The 17,419-nt window shown below is 43.3% G+C and overlaps 1 long non-coding RNA gene across 1 annotated transcript in view; it reads left to right on the plus strand.

Annotated features, from left to right (window-relative positions):
* LOC140725705 (uncharacterized) overlaps positions 1-17,419 on the plus strand; it is a 50,359-nt gene that overhangs the window by 1,072 nt on the left and 31,868 nt on the right. The window lies entirely within an intron of this gene.

Below are 17,419 nucleotides of genomic sequence, written 5' to 3' on the forward strand. Positions count from 1 at the left end.
TATGAATGTGTCAAATCAAGTACAAAGCTTTAAGTCCCGCTGTTAAGATCTGAGGTGCTTGTTTGTAACATTGTGTTGCAACATTACTGTCAGGACCTACCGGAAAGGTATGCTAAACAGAACTCATTAAATTCTTAACATTGCTATATGAGATGTACAGTGCTTGGAACAGGCACTTGATACCCTGTTTCCCAGGACCCTAGCGAAGATGGAGATGGTTAAAAATGCCCGTAATAGAAGGAGTGACCTGCTTTTTCAGCACATTCACTCTCAGCCAGAATCAACTCATATTTTCTTCCCCTTTCCTCCTGTTTCTTCGTTTTCATTTTATTCTTTTAATTATGTTATAGCGTTCTCCTGGCTGCACTATAATCTTATTCCCTAATCTCTTAAGCTCCTTTTCTGGTTTTTTATTTTCAGTTTTGGCAGTGGAATCGATGTGCAACATTCTCTTGGGCAGGAGACAAGTTTGAATGGTTTCACTTTTGAAGCAAAATCTTGGTTACGTTGCACCATCAAGGTACCACAACACATATCTTCGATGTGCAAACAGTCTCAAAGAGCGAAACCAGTGTGAAACACTATTTAAACCTAATGTTAGGCTTGACATGAGGTGCTTGATTGTGATTCCAGATGTAATGCATAATCAGGTATCGCTGTGATGGTGATTTCTAATACAGATTATCTCTGTTCCAGATGCCACCTTGACAGAATGCTAAAAGCACCTGGTCACAATTACTGCTTTATCAGAACAATTGCCTCTTCACGTTTCTTTATCATCATTTACTTATTGAGACTCAGTGTGGAATAAGCCCTTCTGTTCCTTCGAGCCATGCAGCCTAGAAACCCCCTGATTTAATCCTAGCCCAATCATGGTACAATTTTGCAATGACAAATTAACCTACCAATTGTACATCTGAAGAAACTGGAGCTCCCAGAAGAAACCTATGCAGTCCTGGGGAGAATGTACAAATTCCTTACAGGCAGCAGTGGGAATTGAACCTGGGACACCGGTTCTGTAAAGCGTTGTGCTGACCACCATGCTATCGTGCCGCCCCATGCTTTCAACTTTCACCAGCTGTATACTTTCCTTTACGATTTTCACATTTCACCTTCTTATTCCGGCTTCTTCCCCGTTTCTTTCCAAGCCTGATGAAGGGTCTTGGCCCAAACTGTCGACTGTTTATTCCTCTCCATCGATGCTGCCTGTCCTGCTGAGTTCCTCCGGCATTTTGTGTGCGTTGCTCCTGATTTCCAGCATCTGCAGAATCTCTTGAGTTTATTTTCCCATTTTGATCTGTCTGCTAGTGGTGTCACAGGAGACTGGCCCTCTCATTCCCTGGGATATTCAGTCCTGCTTGCAGAGTGGCTGGTGTCTTATTAGACCCTGTAACTCTCAGAATTCCCTGATCCAATCAGTGTTGCATTCTGCTGAACCTTTATTCTCATTTATTTCCCCTGAACCGAATTTCCTTCAACCCTCCTTTTTGTTCAGGAAAGATATTAACACAGAAATTGTTTAACTTGATGAGAAAGAGGAGAAATAATAAAAGTTCCTAATTAATTTGGCTTTCTGTTGTACTCCATGGCACGTTGTTAACTGAATCACCTTTTAAATACTCCCAGTCTGACTCTGTCAATGGACATCAGTGAAATCAATGAAGGGGCTAGGAGTGTTGGAAAGTTGTTCAGAAAGCGAAGACCACACAAATACATTGATGTGCACTGTTGCCTTCCCCAGACTTTACATCTTTATTCACCTTCACTCTGAGAATTTAGATAAGCATGAGAAAGTTGGTGCAATCTGTTTATTGTGCGTGTCAGTAAAACTGTTGTACCTAATAAGTGACAGGTAAAAATGCATGCTCACCTGCTGATTGCATTAGCGAGACTGCAGCGATCAAATAAGGTGCAAGAAACGGACTAAATACAGATCAACACCGTATCACTTTAGCTGAGAACTGGAACAAGTTGGCAGCTAAAACGCAGACAAAATATGTAGACAAGCAGAGGAGTGTTCAGTTGACAAGAGTCCTCTGCAGCATACATGGAAAGCATGGTTCTGGTTGAAGATGGTGCTGGTAAAACACGGTGACAACTTGCTGGAAGCAAACAGAACTACAAATTACTGTATTAATTGTACTTTTTCCCAGATATGATCATTGCAATCAATATAGCTTGTAAATTTCCTCACGGAGCTGAGATTTAGAACCACCTGTATGACCTGGCATTTCTGCGGTGGGAACTGGTCTGGAAGGTGCAGGGCCGTTGCGGTGTGGCGGGTATGGGCCAAATTGAGGCTGCTGAGCCCGGGCCCGAGAGTGGGGAATCAGCCAATGTTTGACTATTGCTTGTGCAGACTATGAGGTGATTTGATGTGGCAGAGCTGGGTTGAGGCAGTGGGGCCCAGGCCCAGGTCTGGGAATGAGGTCTGGCTGATATAAGTGCCGGGTCAGATTGAGAAAGTCAGGGTACTGGGGGCCAGAGGCAAGGGACAGGTCAGTGTTCAGAGCACTATTCCATAAGTTTTGCTCATCTCTGCACTGAACTGAGGCTGTGGCCTGTACCTAAAGGGCTCCTGGACTGGCTTCGTGGCTGTGGCCTGTACCTAAAGGGCTCCTGGACTGGCTTCGTGGCTATGGACTCACTTTCATGAACTTCAGTTCTGGATTTTATTTGCTTACTTTTATTGCTTGCATGACTTTTTTTCTGCCCGCTGGGTGTTTGATGGCCATCCTTTTTTAATGGGTTCTGTTGGGTTTCTTTGTTCTGTAGCTGCCTGTGCTGCAGATTTTCTCGCGTTTGTGATTTACCGCTCCACTGCGAAGCCTCTCCGAGGTTTGCTTAAAGAAGTTTAAACCTTCCCTTCAATGGGAGTTCAGAGAACCCCTCTATCACTGCTCCCCCTCTGTGATCTCTGTTGCCCACCAACTCTTCGACAACGCACTCACCCAGCCCCACTGCCACACTACTTCAGCCCTCGACCTTTCTCACCTTCCAGCTAGCCTCCTTCCCCTCCCACCACATTTTTTATTCAGGCATTCCTCCCCCCCCTTCCTTCTCAGACCTGAAGAAGGTCCGAAACGTCGACGGTCTATTCTTTTCCATAGATGCTGCCTGGCCTGCTGAGTTCCTCCAACATTTTATGTGTGTTGCTTTGAACCTGAAGGATGTATATAGTGTACATTTGTGGTCATCAACCCGTCGATCGCGATCGACTGGTCGATCTTTGAGACTTTCCCAGTAGATCCCGAGAAAACCCCACAAATACTGTTGAGAGATTGTTTCCGGGTTGCGGGGTTTTAGTTCCATTCTTTCGGCCCAGTGCGCATGTGTGTACACTACACAGTGTACTTCAGTGGTCCCAGGATATGATTTGGCAATCTGAAACAATATGAGTCAGCTACACCTTTCCTCATTCCGTCACGCCCACTGTTGAACCTGAATACACACAAGGTCATCAGTCACCTAAACACAGTGACAGCCTCGCGCTGGGATCACTGGTTGGCCTCGGCTAACCGGCCACCTCGTACAACCAGCGGGAAGTACCGATGCTACTGGCCTGGAGCGCGGACAGATGGGTGCCGCCTCTAAACCTGTTTAGCACACTGACTGTTCGTAGGGAACCCAGTGCTAAAATATTTGCAGACGACCTAATTCAGGCTCAGGGTTTCGTAAGTAGCAGAGCAGCTACCTCGCTGCGAGCCAAACTTTAGCTGGCCGATAGATCCTACAAGGGGGCGGGTGCGTGCCCTGTCGCACTCCTCGCTCGGTCGGTCGCTCTCTCCGGACTGCGACCGCCGCGGCCCTGGTACGGGAACAGCCGCACCTGGCCAAGGCGTCTGGCGGCGGGCAGGCGGGAGATTGTCTAATAAGGCAATGAAGCACTCAAAACTGCTTCGGCAACTTGAGTTCAAGCACCCTGCACCCTGTCCAAGACAAACCCATTGAGTTTTTTTCCAGTGGAAAAAACGCGAGCAGGCAGGACAGCAGCTAAGTGCTGAGAGCCATGAAAACTAAATTGCGGAATAGACTGCACATAAGGAACCTGCTTCGAGTATTGCTGTATTCTGGTCGCGTTTAACACTCCCCACACACGCCTGTCAGCCGGTCCACAAGAATATTGTCGATATTAAACACGTCTGCGGTGCAAAAAAGGGTGGTGACCCCTGGTGTTTATACATTATTTCTACTTCCAGGTTGTGGGGTTTTACTTCTGGTCTTTTCTGCCCCGGTGCGCATGCGTGTGACTAATTGATTTGGGGGTCGATCTCGCCTTTCACTAAGGCCGAGGTAGGGGATCTTGGGCTTAAAAAGGTTGGTGACCACTAGTGTGCATACTTTGATAATAAACATTCTTTGAACTTTGAACTGGACAATTCTTCCGACCAGGTACTATGTTTGAAGTGAAAGCTCCTCAGACACAGAATTCTGCCAGGAAAGCAATTGTTGCAGACATTAGCTTGAGTCTGACTCTCTGATAATTACACAGAAGTCAAAGATATTTTATTCATTGACATAGCACAGAAAGTGGACGACAGTTTCAATCTACAGCCACTTGAAAATGCAGAGAATTCCAAGTCTGGCAGGAAGATTCAAAGAACAGGCGAAACAGCCAGCAAATAAATTGTTGCTGTAAAAGATTTATCAAAGGATTGGCTTTGGTGAATTTTTAAACCACGTATGGTGAGATAGATTTGTATGTGACCTAAATGATGAGTCTATCAAATAGAACTTGTAAGCACACAGTGTCTTACATCTGACCTGGTTTGCAAAAGTTCCAATGGGTTGTGTCCTACATCAGTCACTAGTGTAAAACTAGCCTACAGTCAAAGGCAGGAATGGAATTCTAACATGGAAATGAATAAATATTTGACATTTTGGGCCAAGACTCTTCTTTGGGGTCTCGGCCCAAAATGTGGACTGTTGATTCATTTCCAGAGGCACTGACTGACCTGCTGAGTTCCAGCATTGTGCGCGTGTTGCTTTGGATTTCCAGCATCTGTAGAATCTTTTGTTTTATGAATTTTAATTCCCTAAACTAGGTTCACAGGAAAGAGATCCTTACATTACAATTCCTCCCCCTTTAGATTAATGATGCTGTGTATGTACCAGGCATTCAATGTCACTGTCACAAACCATATCAAGTAAACATGCTTTCACAGTAACGGTCCATAGTTCTAAAGGCTCAGTCTTTTGTGTGGCGCTCTGCTTCTTTCAGGATAATGCCTCTAGACCTGTGGAGTGGAATCAGGTTTGGCAGGTGTCTTGTCAACGCTATCATTCTCATCACACCTCTGGACCTCTGGAGTGACATCAGGTTTGGCAGGTGTCTCGTCAAAGACAACGTTCTCAGTTGCCAGTGTCACGTTGCTGTCAGTGACATGATCATCACTGAGAGGTAAGTCCGGTGGCTGTGATGTGTCCGTCTTGTTGGATGCAATCCACTCAGGTGTGTTCTTTGGTTGAGCATCCAGTATCTGGTCCACATGACGTCGCCATGTCTGATTTCCAGCATCCACTGTGTACATTAATGGTCCAGTTCTTGTAGTTATCCTACTGGGAGTCCACTTGATGCTTTGTTGCACACTTGGGTGCTTGGTGGGGAGCGCCGATGCTTTTTCACTGGTGGGGGAGGGTGGTCCTTGCCTTGCTGCTGTTTATGTGTGGGAGGGGGGAGCTGGGGGGGGGGCTTTGGGATTCTAAAATATAACTATCATTCATTCTTTCAAGCACTTTTCTGTTTTTGTGGATATTTGCGAAGAAAAAGAATTTCAGGATGTTTATTGTATTCATTTCTCTGACATTAAATGTACCCATTGAAACCATATAGCTAACCCATTCGTTGCTGGGTGGTGAGGAGCTGACTTGAAATGCTTGATGCTAGTTTTCTTCATGAACAGTTGGAATTCTTCTGACATGTATAGTGGTCTATTGTCACTCACAATTTGTTCTGCTAAGTTGTTTCTGATGAAGATAGTCCTCAGGGTGGAGACAGTCTTTTGCTGAGGTGGTTGATTTCATTGGTATTTCCTCCGGTCACTCCGAATGAGCATCAACAGCAATCAGGAACATGGCGTCCATGAATGGCCCAGAAAAGTCAATATGTACTCTTTGCCATGGTGGTGACGGCCACTCCCGTTGGTGTAACGGTGCCTGTGGAGTGCATTTTGAACTTTTTGGCATTCCAACCAGCTTCTGGCCAGGTCTTCAATCTGTTGATGACACATTGAGAGCTTTGATTGTGTGCCAGTCTAGTTGGAATTTTCTCAACCATTTAAGCCCAAAAAGTGCTGGCCCTCCACTTTTCAATACATAAAGCTCTAACTGCTGTGTTTTGCCTCCATATGTCGCATTCACCTTCAGTTTGCCTTTGGGAGACACTTTTTTTGCCTGGGTAGGTCTTTAGCATCACTGAGGTCCTTTCTAATAATAATGATAATAATAAGTACTTTATTGATCCCGAGTGGGAAATTATTTTGTTACAGCAGCAACATTTAAAAATGCACTTAGCAATAATAATAGATAATAATAATAATAATAATAATAACTAATAATGAAGTACAGAAAAATACTACACACTATAATAATGTATGAAATAAAACAGAGACAATTGTACTGTGATGTGTGCTCTCCTGTCGCACAGAGGTGAGCTGTTGTATAAGGTATTGCATTTAGTGGGGAAGATTTTCTGTAACAATCCTTGTGACAGTAGAGCCTTAGAATGCTATCTTAGAAAGCAGTCTGTTGTAGCCTCTGAACTTATAGATAAAGCGGATCTTGCGTCCAGTTCCATTTTCAGTTTTACACCAGACACATCCATTGTGATCTGCTTCAGTAATACTATGCAGTTCTAGACATAACAGTTCCCCTTTGTCAGGCTCTGTGTTGTCTGATTCTGTTCCACATTCAGTCACTTTACATATTTGCTTAGTTTTGTGTTTGAAACTTTTCACTCAGTTGTGCTTTTTGTCTGCTTTGCACATTCTCTCTATGTGACCTTGTCTGTGATACTTTCTGCAAACTTTTTGTTTGAATCAACAGCCATTTCCATAATGGGAGGATTTCAAGTCAAGTCAAGTCACTTTTATTGTCATTTCGACCATAACTGCTGGTACAGTACATAGTAAAAATGAGACAACATTTTTCAAGACCATGGTGTTACATGACACTGTACAAAAACTAGACTGAACTACGTAAAAAAACAACACAGAGAAAGCTACACTAGACTGATGAAGGATCTTTTTTGTACATCTACACTAGACTACAGACCTACACAGGACTACATAAAGTGCACAAAAACAGTGCAGGCATTACAATAAATAATAATCAGGACAATAGGGCAAGGTGTCAGTCCAGACTCTGGGTATTGAGGAGTCTGATAGCTTGGGGGAAGAAACTGTTACATAGTCTGGTCATGAGAGCCCGAATGCTTCGGAGCCTTTTCCCAGATGGCAGGAGGACCACATCAATAACATTTTTGGCTTTTTGCACCATTCAGGGACATTTTGTGCTTTTCACATTCTAACCTCCTTTTCCTGTAGTTCTTCTGCATCCTTTGTTGCAGTCTCTAATGATATTGCAATGCTCAATGACTGTCCTAAGGTTAGGTTTCTATGACAGTAGCCTCTTTTGAGTGTTTTGACTATGCATGCCACATATAAGTCTGTCCCTTAGTCCGTCTCAAAAGTCATAGCACTGGGAAAGTTTGCACAGTTCTACAATGTATTCAGAAATACTTTCATCCTTTGACTAGTTCCTTATATAAAATCTAAATTTCTCAGTTATTACCAGCAGTTTTGGGTTCAAGAAATTTTGTAAAATTGTAACAATTATGTTGAACATCTTGCTTGCTGGCTTTTCAGGGATTACTAAGTTGTGTAAGGGACTGTGCGTCCTAGGACCCATTAAGCTAAGAAGAGTGGGGGGCTTTCATTTGCTCCTCCATGTTGTTCGCATAACAATACAGTTACACCCTCTTGATATACGACTCCCAGCCTTCATTAGTGCTATCAAATTCATCAACTTTCCCGACTGAAGCCATCGTCAAGTTATTTTCACTTTATATTTTGCTAGTGGCACGTCTATCACTGTGTGCTATGCTGTACTCACTCGTCCCTTTGTTAGCGTTCCCGACGGCTTCTGAACTTTTAACTCTTTCCTCTCGCTGTTTCGTTCTATAACTGTTGGTGCAGTTTGTGATATTTTCTGACATTCAGGTCGAATGTGTGGCTAATTTGTTGTGTCTTTGCAACTACGTATGAATTAAAATAAAAACACGCACGTGGGAGATGGCTTCAGCTGGTGGATTCACATTGCAGTGAGAGAGCGAGCGAGAGAGAGCAAGGTGCATGCGCAGACAACAAATCAATATGTAGTGCTAAGGGGAGTCATTGCTCTAAAAGAAATCAATCCATACATTACAATCATCATCACTATCATTATGTGTCATGTCGAATGACGCAGGTGATCATGGTCCCATGACCGTGGTTGCTCTTGGCAAATTTCTCTACAGAAGTGGTTTGAAAAAAACACCCCAACAAACAAACAAAAACAGAAGTGCCAAATGCAACATTTAAGAGAAGTTTGGATAGGAACATGGGTGGGAGGGGAACAGAGGGCTTTGGTCTGGGTGCAGCTCCATGAAACCAGCAGTAAAGCAGGTGTGCACAGACAAGATGTGCTAGTGTCTGAGAAGGCAAGTCAACAACTGAACTTGTAGGTTTTGTATGTACAGGAAAACAATGTGGTAAGTCTGCACTCCAGTGGAATGCAATAATGCCATTGTCCATTTAACTCATGTTTGTAACTATCTTCAATTATCTGAAGCTATTTTGTCTCCCAGTCTTGACTTAACACAGTGCTCAGAGGATTCTATATGTTCCAGCTCAGACTCCTCCGCAGTTACTGGACAATAAGAGAAGCCTCGTTGCTGGTCATTGGCAAGAAGGATTTATTTAATTCAGACATACAGCGTGGACCAGGCCATTCCGACCCAACAAGCCACTCTGCCTAGCGGTCCACCAGCCTAATCACTGGATAATTTACAATGACTAAATAACCTACTAACTGGTATGTCTTTGGACTGTGGGAGGAAACCCATGCATTCATGGGGAGAACGTACAAACTCCTTACAGACGGCACCAGAACTAAACTCCAATCTCCGGAACGCTCCAAGCTGTAACAGTGTTACTCCAACTGCTACACTGCTGTGGATAGTAAAAGACAGCTCATCCAACAATGTAAATCTGGTTCTAATGGGCTTATGACTTAAACAGCATCAAAGAAAACAGTAATTCATTTCATTCAGTATGCGAACAGTATGTTCACATTGGCAATGTTTCACTCATAACCTGAAAATTATTAAGGAGATTGGTTGAAGAAACAGGCCAACAAAGTAAATCCAGTGAAGCTCCACAAACGTGACAGATGTACTCAGAGAGATAATCCTTCAAGCAGTTCTTCATTATTTGACATGTTCGTTGCCTTCGCAGTTTGCAGAAACACTCAATTATTCCTGACGTTGGACATTTTGTTATCATGGTGTTTTTGCTGATTTCAGCATAATAGTTTGTGAAATGAAAAATGAAATAAATTGCCTCAGAATACTAATAACTGCTGATTAATTCTGTGCAATTGGATTAATAGTCCAACCCCGATTCTGTTGTCAGCCTGACGGTTAACTTAAAATATGTGGTTTTAAAATCTTAGGTAACTTAAACACTTGCAAAGCATTTCTAGCCAATAGTGTGATTTCTTGATTTTGGTTAATTTATTATCCATACTTGGGTGGCGATACATCTCTACCAAAGGAAGTGTAAAGTGCTCCTGCCCTCCACTAGCCTGCAGGTCACAATTTGGCAAGGGGTAGCACCTGCATAGCCCCCTCCCCCCCCGATATGGGTCATGTGAAGCCATGGGAGCAGGTGGTGGATGGAGAGCTATAGTTATAAAGGGAGATTAGATAGGTTGGGTTTATTGCCATTGGCATGTAGGAAGCTGAGAGATGTCTACTAAATTATGAGGGGCATTGATAGGATAGTTACCAGAGGCTCTTCCCTTGGGAAGGGGAGTCTTGGATTAGAGGGCATACGTTTTGGTTGAGGAGGGAAAGAAGATTAGAGGAGTAGGTTTTTCCACACAAAGCATAGCCGTTATCTAGATTGAGTTGCTAGAGGAAATGGTAGAGACAGGTACAATAACAACATTTAGAAGACAATTAGAAAATTACTTAGGAAAAGAGCAGACAGGTATGACCCTAATGCAGGTAAATGCGCATAGGCAAGCATCGGGCAATGAAAGGAGGCAACAAACAAGATGTCAGAGGAACTCTCATTCAGGCAGCAACTGTGGAGGGAAATAGATAGTAGATTCTTCAGGTTAGCGGACTTCTTCTGGGCAATGAAGTGGCCCATCTCTGATCTGTATAATCCTGTGACTGTATGAGTTTTTGCTTTGGTTTATTTGGCCTGGGTAGCATTTTTTTTCTAAAGGACAACAACCATACTGTGCTCCTAATCCTGCTTGTGATCCCTGACAGAAAATGCCCACGAGGGACTGGGTTCTCCAATGAAACCCAGATTCAAGTCACCTCCTACAGAAAATGACATCTGGGACAATATCCCGGGGAATAATTGGACCCCAGAATTCAAATTCTTCTGCAAACGTTGGAAAACAACTCTTTCCTTCCAGGTGACCAGTGAGATCTGAGGGGTGTGCAGCCTCTCTTCTCTGTAGAACTCCTCTGTTTCCCATCCAGTTTGTGAAGCGGCTGTTTGCGTAGCTTTTTGTCATTCTGTTTCTGATGCTGCAGGGTCACTTTGATTTTCATTTAGCCTCAAAATGCAATTTCCAAGTTCACAGATTGAATTCTGGCTTAATCTGGGCACCGATCCTTTCTAATCATTTCCTTCCTCTGCTCTGCACCTGCTGCCACGCTTTGACAATGGAGAGCCTAGCGTAACAGATGAACAACCGTATTAGCAGCCAAGTCATTACAGCGGTATGTCACAGCCCCGTCTCAACACACAGCTGACGGTACGTCGGCAACAAAACAATGGTGGCTTTCATCTGGAATTTGACATTACAGTTTAAAAGCAGCAGTTTTCCAGGTAATGTTAGGCATTCTCAAGGGCAAATTATTGGCACACTGCTTCCTGATCCATTCTCTTGGTTATCTTCCACAGAAGGAGTGATTTGAAGCTCCCATTTTATTCTCCATAGATGAAGGAGAATAAATTCCCATGCGATACACAGAATTATTAAGTCTGAGTTTCTCTCCACAGATGCTCCCTACCTTCTGAGTGTTTCTATTTATTTTTCAGGTTTCCAGTATCTGCATTTCTTTGATTTTTTGATCTGGAGAGACATTGTCTGCCGTCTTTAACTTCTGTAGTCTGCCAATCAGATCCAATCACTTGAAAGTTACACATTGGTTAAAAAAAAACTCAGTCTCTAGTCATAGTGCACTACAGCAAAAAATCAGGTTCTTCAGCCCATCTAGTCCATGCCAGGTTGGTTTTCTGCCTAATTCCATGTACCTGCTCCTGGATCATAGCCCTCCATGTCTCTCTCATCCCTGTACCCCTCCAAACTTCTCTTAACTATTGCAATCAAACCCATTAACACCACTTCTGCTGGCAACTCATTCTGAATTTATACTGCCCTCTGAATGAAGAAGTTCCTCTTCAGAGTCCCTTTAAATATTTCACCTTTCACCCTAAACTTATGACCTCTAGTTTTAGTCTCATCCAATCTGAGGGGGAAAAGCCTGCAAGTATCCATCATGATTTTGCATAGCTCTATAAGATCTACCCTCATGGTCCTGTGGTCCAGTAAATAAAGTCCTAACTTATTCAACCTTTCCCTATAACCTGGCAATATTCGTGTAAGTTTTCTCTGCACTCTTCCAAGCTTATTAATATCTTTCCAGTAGGTAGGTGATTAGAACTGTACACAATACTCCAAATTCAGCCTCACCAACATCTTATACAATTTCAACATGACATCCCAATTACAGTACTTCATGCCTTGATTTATGAAGGCTAATATTCCAATGGCTCTCTTTACGACTCTATCTACCTTTAATGACACTTTCAAGGAATTGTGGATCTATATTCCTAGGTCCCTTTGTTCTACTGCACAGCTCAGTACCTGTGGAAAAAAAACTTACGAGGAAAATTAAATTTTGAATTAAATGTTGTTGTCAAGCTTGACCAGCTAAGTATTGCTCAAGACTTGGGTCATGAAATGCAGACGCTGCCTTGCTTGCGTGAGCTAACAATAGCTAGCAATAGACGAAGCCGAAGATGAGGTATTGTTAACCTTTGTCCGAGATTGTCTAGCTAATAGAGGAACAGACTGTAGACGGCAATACTCATTTTGTGTATTGCATGGGAACATTTGCTGATACCTATCAAGTGCTTCTTGAAATCGCTGACCAAGTATGTTTAGCTGTTGGCTATTTCCCTGAAGTTACTGTATAAATTTAAGCTGTTGGCTATTGCCCAGAATTTACTGTATAAATTGAAGATGTAACCTGACATTAATGGAGTCATAAGGCGATGGCTCCTCATGGTCGTGTGTTAAAGGGTCAACCATATATCGAGGTCTGTGACTTTATTTCTGTTTGATAATGGGCAAAGTCTCTTACAGTAATTTGGCGATGAAATTCTTTTACAGTAAAATATGGTAAATCAGGGTAAATTCTTCAACAGAGCCCCACTATTCACTGTGCAGCCCTGTCACTTGCTGAATGGCCTACCCTGCTAAGCTCACAACCAGCAAACTGATTGACTAATCCATTTTAAACACAGCCCTTGTTACTAATCTCATTGCAGGAATAATGTAATCATGTTTCATCAAAGGTTAGAGTTTGAATGGAGTCTGCCAAGGCTCGATAGTAAAGGCTGATCAAACTGACTGTCTGTTGGTAAAGGAACAGACTTCATATTGAGAAGGTCACTTATGGCACTGAAAGATGAATCTATGGTCACATTCCAGTGCTATTTTTAAATTCCTTGTGATTCATTTCCCCTTTTAACCCATTCCCTTGCAGTTCTCCTCCATTATACAAACACAAAGATATCACTAAAAATTGGAGTGATGTATATAGGCTGCTGAAAGTTCTTGGCTTGAAACATTGACCGTTTATTCCCCTGGGTAGATGTTGCCTGACCTGCTGAGTTCCAGCATTTTGCTGTGTGTTACCTTGGATTTCCAGTATCTGCAGAATCTCTTGTATTTATGAAACATAGTGACCTTTGTGTTAACCCCCACCACAGTCCAAGATGTGCTAGGGTCAGCCTGCAAGTGCTTCCAGTGCCAACATAGTGTGCCCACTCTTACCACCCTCGCCCACACATCTTTGGAATGTAGAAGGAAACTGGAGCAGCTGGAGCACCACATGGTCCCAGGGAAAAAAGTACAAACTCCTTACTCTCTAGGGTTCTGCAAGAGGTAGCTGTAGAGATTGTGGAGGCATTAGTAGTGATCTTTCAAGAATCACTAGATTCTGGAATAGTTTCGGAAAATTGCAAATGCTATTCCACTCTTCAAGACGGAAGGTAGGCAGAAGAAAGGAAATTATAGGCCAGTTAGCCTGGCTTCAGTGGATGAAAAAATATTGGAGCGGAATAGATGGGAAGGATCAGGTTTTGCAGTAGTTGTGGGCACATGGTAAAATATACTGAAGTCAGAATGATTTCCTTAAGGGGAATTCTTGCCTGACAAATTTGTTGGAATTTTTTGAGGAAATAACAATAACAGACAAAGGAGAGTCAGCGGTTGTGTAGATGGATTTTTCACAAGGCCTTTGACAAGGTGCCACACATGAGGCTGCACAACAGAATAAGAGCCCGTGGCATTTCAGCAGAGACATCAGCATGGATGGAAGATTGGCTGACTGGCAGGAGGCAAAAATTGGGAATGAAGGGAGCCTTTTCTGCTTTGCTGCCGGTAATTAGTGGTGTTTCACAGGGCTTGGTGTTGGGTCTCTAAATGTAACTTGCAGTCTGAGTCGGTGATAAGAAAGGCAAATGCAATGTTAGCATTCGTATTGAGAGGACTTGAATATAAAAACAAAGGGTATAATGGTAAGGCATTACAACAAGTGATTGATGTGGTCTGTGAGTGATATTTGACCAGTGTGCCCATGTAGTGCAATAGAATACAGGTTTAATTTCAGCCACGAGTTTCGAATGATGAGCTGAATGGCTTCAATTTGTGCCAGAAACCTTAATCACTCATTCACTACTTTGTGTATGATACCTGTTATACGGAAGGCTAACTTACTTGCTGATCGAACATTGTTCCGAAAGTCGCTGGCTAATGATGGGCCTGCTCAAGTTATGTTGCTGCCTTCCCATTGGTAGGCTTGTGTGCCCTGTGGCACCAATTTCTTTCCCAGGTCACGTGCTGCGATACCTGTGACTGCGTTCAGGTCTGGTGTATAAAGGTGAACTCACCTGCGCTAGTCTCCCTTGACCCTGAGCCACTTCAGGCTGTGAAGATCAGGAGAAGCCATTTGGAAGGTGTGCTGCAGTTAACAGGGGGAAGGACTTCTGTTTCAAGCTGAGTAGTTGTCCGTCACTTGTTTAATCTTGTTGTGCAACTTGGACAGATTTAACAAGTGTATCGAATATTTAGTGTTGTAGTTTCTATAGTTTGGATGACTTAGATGAGTGCTTGTTTGACTTACATGTGAGTGAAGCATTTCATTGCTTGCTTGTGAATAAACAATTGCTGTTGTGAATAATTGGTGTCAGCTGTTTCACTTACTAAAACTACAAATTGGCTTCTATATCTCAATGCCAGAATTTTTTTGTTATTACAAAAGCAGGTTAATTATCTAAAGCTTCCATGAATGCCAAACTTTATGAAAATGTTTGAGATTTTGTCTATGTTGCCTGAATATTAATATCAGTATATTTGTATTAGTTTTAGTCAATAACAGAAGTGCAGAGAGAAAGCATTGTCCATTTATTCTCCTGGCTTTGCTGACACTCAGTGCCCATACTGTTGTTCCTGAGCCCGAGCATACACTCTTAAGCACCTGGCTTTCTTGCTATAATCTCCTCTGTGAGAGGGTTAAGCCAACATCCTTCCAGGTGCACTGACAATCACATGGCTGTAAAGCAACTGATTTATCTTGTGGGCGAGATGCTGTGTTCAGCAACTGAGAAAGGATTTTCAGTGTCCTTGTGGCAGCATTCTTTGAAGAGTTTTAGAGAGGAAATCCAGCTTTGGAATGGTTCTATATCACAGTGGAGCTCAGGCCTTCAGTTCTGAATGAGGAATTAGTCTTCGGGTTCCAAAGCTTGTAGAAATTAAGAAGAGCTCAATCATACCATCAGTCTGGTAACTGGAGGGGTGGGACCTCAGAACAAGGATGCCAGTGGTGATAAGCTGAGCTGCACGCAGTGTTAAGCTGGGGGTGAGGCTCAGCTTGTGGGCAATGGGGTAGTGGTCCCTCTCGACTCTGTTACTTTCATCCCACAAGATCCCGAGTTTCAGTGGCAACTGCCCCTCATTCTCCACCGGATTAGAATAAACATGGGCAAAAGAGTGTTTCAGTCACCCTCTCCTGAGGGGCTGAATCTACTTTTGATCAGGGCACTCTGATTCTGTGTAATCTTTGCATCCCAGTTGCACCCTTGGCTATCCAACTGTGGTAAGGATCAAGGCTCGACCTGCTCCATGATCATTTTACACATTTTGGCTAGAATTAACTCCTATCTCAGCAAGGACCTGGACCCACTGCAATTTCCTAACTCCAGAACAGGTCTACGGCAGACGTGATCTCATTGGCTCTTCACACAGCCTTGGACCACGTGGACAATACAAAAACCTACGTCAGGATGCTGTTGATTGACTACAGCTCAGCATTTAACACACCCATTCCTACAGTTCTGATCTGAAGCCACAGAACCTGGTCCTCTGTACCTTCCCCTGCAACTGGATCCTTGACTTCCTGGCTGGAAGACCACAATCTGTGCGGATTGGAAATAACATCTCCACCTCGCTGACAATCAACACTGGTGCACTTCAGGAATGTGTGCTTAGCCCACTGCCCTCCTGACTCTACACCCGTGACTGTGTGGCTAGGCACACCTCAAGTGCTGTACAGGGGAGAGAGATATCAGGTAGTTGAGTGGTGTCACAGCAACAACCTCGCAGTCAATGTCAGCAAGACCAACGAACTGACTGTGGGCTTCGGAAAGAGTAAGATGAGGAAAAACACACCAGATCTCATAGAGGGATCAGAAGTGCAAGCTCCTGGGTGTCGATATCTCTGACGACCTAACCTTGACCCAACATATTGATGCAGCCATAAAGAAGGCAAGACAGTGGCAACGTTTCATTAGGAGCTTGAGGAGATTTGGTTTGTCAACTAAAACATTCAAGAAATTCTACAAATGTACCGTGGAGAACATTCTAACTGGCTGCATCAGCGTCTAGTATGGTGGTGGGGTGGGGGGTTGGTGGCCACTGAAAAGGATCGAAGTAAGCTGTAGAAATTAAACATTTTTCTACCTTACTCACATACAATATTCATGCCTCTAGTATCCAGCACTCTGTTGATTTCAGTTTTGAATAACTCATTGATCGAGGTTCAATTATTCAATTACTCTCTGGGTTAGAGAATTTCAATGATCCATCATCCTTATTACTGCCCTAAGTGGCCTGACCTTTATTTTGAGACTGTGATCCCCAGTTCTTGGATCATAAAACCCAGGGGCAGGATTAGACCATTTGGCCCATCAAATCTGCTCGATTATGGGTTTTGCAGCGTTCAGGTTTTGAGCTTAAAACACCAAATCAGGAACTAGACTTAGTTCCCTCGCTTCGATTAGCTCAGCTCTAGAGTTAGATAAGACCATAAAACTATACGATCATAAGACAGGAGCAGGAGCAGGCCATTCAGCCCATCGGGTCTGCTGTCATTCCATCATGGCTGATTTATTATCCTTCTTAATCCCATTCTCCTGCCTTCTCCTGTAAGTATTGATACCCTTACTATTCAAGAACCTATCAACCTCAGCTTTAAGAATACCCACTGACTTGGCCTCTGCAGCTCTCTGTGACAATGATTTCCACAGATTCACCACCTTCTGGTATAAATTCCTCTTCATCTCCGTTCTAAAGGAATATCCCTGCAAACTGAGACTGTGCCCCTGGTCCTAGACTCCCCACTACAGAAACATCCTCTCCACGTCCTCTCTAACGAGGTCTTTCAATATCCAGTAGGTTTCAATGAGATCCCCCCTCATTCTTCTAAATTTCAGCAAGTACACGTTCAGAGCCAATCAACCCTCTGCATATGTTAACTCTTTCATTCCCAGGATCATTCACATGAACCTCCTCTGGAGCCTCTCCAATGCCAGCACATCTTTTCTATATAAGAGGTGCAAAACTGCTC

Source organism: Hemitrygon akajei, chromosome 3 (genome assembly GCF_048418815.1).
Source record: "Hemitrygon akajei chromosome 3, sHemAka1.3, whole genome shotgun sequence".
Taxonomy (NCBI): Eukaryota; Metazoa; Chordata; class Chondrichthyes; order Myliobatiformes; family Dasyatidae; genus Hemitrygon; species Hemitrygon akajei.